Genomic DNA, 4271 nt, shown 5'->3' with positions numbered 1-4271 from the left:
CGAAGCCCTTTGAAACCATTTCCAATGTTAAACATCCATGCTGGGGTTACAAAAGCTAAAGAAATTAAGGTTAATTTAGCACTTTTCCTAAGCTAACTCAGTTAAAAGCCAGTGAGCATCATGATATCATGTGGCACAACTATTAGAACTTCCCCTAATGAAAGCAGCAGTCCTTGGTCCACAGGTCAGACACTTTATTTTAGAACCTAGAAACAAGAGTAATACAAGTCTGTCCTCTGATTCTCCATAGAATGGAGAGTTGACACTGGACTAATTCTTAATATCTAGAGGTTTCACACATAAAAGACTACTTAGGAATTGAAAGATCAGATGACCTTATAAAGCAGTAGTCAAGAAAATGATATTTAGTGAACAGGAGTTACTTTTCCTACTTATTACCACATCAAATAGCAACTGATGTCAAAAATTTTGCTCAATTAATTTGAAAATTCAATAATTTATAATTTCTCCCTTTAAGTCCCAGATTCCACCCCCAAATTGTGTTAACTTTCACAGCAACAGATGACTCCCTTTATGTCAATTATTATTTTTAGATTATATTTTTATATTGACTTGGATGATTACTTAATTGGCCTCTTTTCCCTCCACAAAGCTATAAGTGGCCAGGAGAGCAGAGACCAAGTCATATTTTTACTAATTACTGAATCACCAGTACCTAGCACATAGTAGGACCCCAATTAATATTTGCTAATCAAATAAACTTCCAACCTTTAAAACTGCAGACTTGGTTATATTCCAAACACAACATTATGATAGACAAAGCTGGTGTGAATGAGTTACGAGGATCTGGGGAAAGGGAAACAAAATGAGATTATTTACAATAAATAGTGAATTGTGCTGTGGGAAAATCCAACTCAAAATTCCAGGAAAGGGTAGGCACAGACCCATGGGAACCAGATGTGTTGATGTCAACTTCGTCAGTAGTATTTGGGCTGATATTATTAATACTCATTGCCATCATCATTATTATTTGCAGCTATTTCTGTGCTAGGCATGTTACATATATTATTCCTAATCACCAATAAACCTGTTTATGTGTGATTATCCTCCTTTTACTACTGAAGAGACCAAGGCTTCCAGAGTTAAGCAGAAAAGCCAGAAATCAAACTCAACTATGATCCAAGTGTACTGCACTTCCTCCCCCAACACTGGCTCAGGAATCACAATTTTTTCCTACTAGATGTCTTCCTCAAAATTCACCATCTTAGACTTCTCAGCAAACAGTTTGCCTCTCCACCTGACTTGCTTTGACACTACTGTGGCCATTAGATTCAGCCTGTTTTTTCAGAGAAAATGTTTTCTTTTCTGTAACATAGTAGTTTCTTACCTAGTCCTATTCTGACAACTCTGGCTGCTCTAGCCAAAAAGTAAATGAAACAACCCTGAGAAGAATACCCTTTGGTAGAGGCCTGAAATCATTCCTGTTCTGTCTTGCAGGAGAGAGCCAGCTTAATGATATCACTCACTCTCAACAGGAAAGCCATACAGTATGACAGAAGGGGTCCTTTAGGTAAGACGAAGTGAAGTGAAGTCGCTCAGTCGTGTTCGACTCTTTGCGACCCCATGGACTGTGGCCTACCAGGTTCCTCCATCCCTGGGATTCTCCAGGCAGGAATACTGGAGTGGGTTGCCATTTCCTTCTCCAGATCATCTTCCCAACCCAGGGATCGAACCTGGGTTTCCCGTATTGCAGGCAGATGCTTTACCATCTGAGCCACCAGGGAAGTCTAGTTAGAACCACAGTATACTTTAAAAGCATCCTTTAAAAAAGCATAATTCTTTTTTTTCCTCAGTGGTTCAATAAAGGAAAGTGCCAAGTCAATCACATTTATGTTGTACCTTCCCATCTCTAGGCATCTTTATTTGCATATTAGAAACCTTACAAATATTTAGTGAATCTAACTGGTTTTTAATAGGTCATCTATTCTAGGGAGGAAGGAAGATCCAGTCTGAAGATGACAACAAAGACTTAAGGAATATATCTAATCAGATTGAATGGCAGTAACCAGTGGAAATTGGAGTAGGAAATGGCAACCCAATCCAATATTCTTGCCTGGGAAATTCCATGCACAGAGGAGCCTGGCAGGCTACAGTCCCTGGGGTCACAAAAGAGTTGTACACAAATGAGGACACATGCATCCTGGGTTGAGTTAAACTAGTGGAAATGAGTGGAATTATAAAAAAAGTGTGTGGTTCTAACTAGTGCATGCCGTAGTCCTTAGTGAGCACTGACCTACAATGCCAAAACCTAAAAGACCATCAGAGCAGCTTAGAGAGACTAGAATTAAATTTAGTGTGAATTTTCTTTCCTCTCATCTACAGCTGACTGTGGAAAAATGGATGATGTTTTTCAGTGACCCACATATACATGAAATTTAGTCCCCTGTGGATGGCTAAGACAGAAAACTTGGGAAATTATGCTGGGTTCAATGAGAACTGCTGCTGCTGCTGCTAAGTCACTTCAGTCATGTCCGACTCTGTGTGACCCCATAGACTGCAGCCCACCAGGCTCCCCCGTCCCTGGGAGTCTCCAGGCAAGAACACTGGAGTGGGTTGCCATTTCCTTCTCCAATGCATGCAAGTGAAAAGTGAAAGTGAAGTCACTTCAGTTCAGTCGCTCAGTCGTGTCCGACTCTGCGACCCCATGAATCGCAGCACGCCAGGCCTCCCTGTCCATCACCAACTCCCGGAGTTCACTCAGACTCACGTCCATCGAGTCAGTGATGCCATCCAGCCATCTCATCCTCTGTCATCCCCTTCTCCTCCTGCCCACAATTCCTCCCAGCATCAAAGTCTTTTCCAATGAGTCAAATCTTCGCATGAGGTGGCCAAAGTACTGGAGTTTCAGCTTTAGCATCATTCCTTCCAAAGAAGTCCCAGGGCTGATCTCCTTCAGAATGGACTGGTTGGATCTCCCTGCAGTCCAAGGGACTCTCAAGAGTCTTCTCCAACACCACAGTTCAAAAGCATCAATTTTTCAGTGCTCAGCCTTCTTCACAGTCCAACTCTCACATCCATACATGACCACAGGAAAAACCATAGGCTTGACTAGACAGACCTTTGTTGGCAAAGTAACGTCTCTGCTTTTGAATATGCTATCTAGGTTGGTCATAACTTTCCTTCCAAGGAGTAAGCGTCTTTTAATTTCATGGCTGCAATCACCATCTGCAGTGATTTTGGAGCCCCCAAAAAATAAAGTCTGACACTGTTTCTCTATCTATTTCCCATGAAGTGATGGGACCGGATAACATGATCTTTGTTTTCTGAATGTTGAGCTTTAAGCCAACTTTTTCACTCTCCTCTTTCACTTTCATCAAGAGGCTTTTTAGTTCCTCTTCACTTTCTGCCATAAGGGTGGTGTCATCTGCATATCTGAGGTTATTGATATTTCTCCTGGCAATCTTGATTCCAGCTTGTGCTTCTTCCAGCCCAGCATTTCTCATGATGTAGTCTGCATAGAAGTTAAATAAACAGGGTGACAATATACAGCCTTGACGCACTCCTTTTCCTATTTGGAACCAGTCTGTTGTTCCATGTCCAGTTCTAACTGTTGCTTCCTGACCTGCATACAGATTTTTTAGGAGGCAGGTCAGGTGGTCTGGTATTCCCATCTCTTTCAGAATTTTCCACAGTTTATTGTGATCCACACAGTCAAAGGCTTTGTCCAACTCTTAGCGACCCCATGGACTACAGCCTACCAGGCTCCTCTATCCATGGGATTTTCCAAGCAAGAGTACTGGAGTGGAGTGCCATTGCCTGTGAACAGCATATGTCAAGAGTAATTTTCTCTTCCCTTTTTTGGATCACGGTATCTGGCATGTTAAAAAAAAAAAAAAAACTAGCTATACACCTCCCATTTTCCATCCAACTTGAAATGTTTGGTCCTTTGCCAAAATATTGATAAATGTAATAAGTTAATGATCTGAAAGAGAATCTTTTGGGCAATGTTTTAAATTAAAAGTACTCCCCACTTTAGGGAAATTCAATTTATGAAATTCTAAGATTAAACCAAAATCTGTGTATAAATTATGTATCAGAAGAAAGATGCAGGGTTTATTTAAATTACTAAAAGAATCTGTTCCATTTCACAAGATCCTCTGAAGGCTTACTTTAAATGGTGCATTAGCGCATTGAAAATATGGGATAGGATTTAATGGCACAGATGAAATTAATATAGCGTCACCAGGCTCTCTCCTTAGGAAACTCAACCTATGGATTCCATTCAACAAGTTTACAAGGAGGGCTCAGCT

This window comes from Budorcas taxicolor, chromosome 11, assembly GCF_023091745.1.
Source record: "Budorcas taxicolor isolate Tak-1 chromosome 11, Takin1.1, whole genome shotgun sequence".
NCBI lineage: Eukaryota > Metazoa > Chordata > Mammalia > Artiodactyla > Bovidae > Budorcas > Budorcas taxicolor.
Note: the sequence above shows the minus strand (reverse complement) of the source record.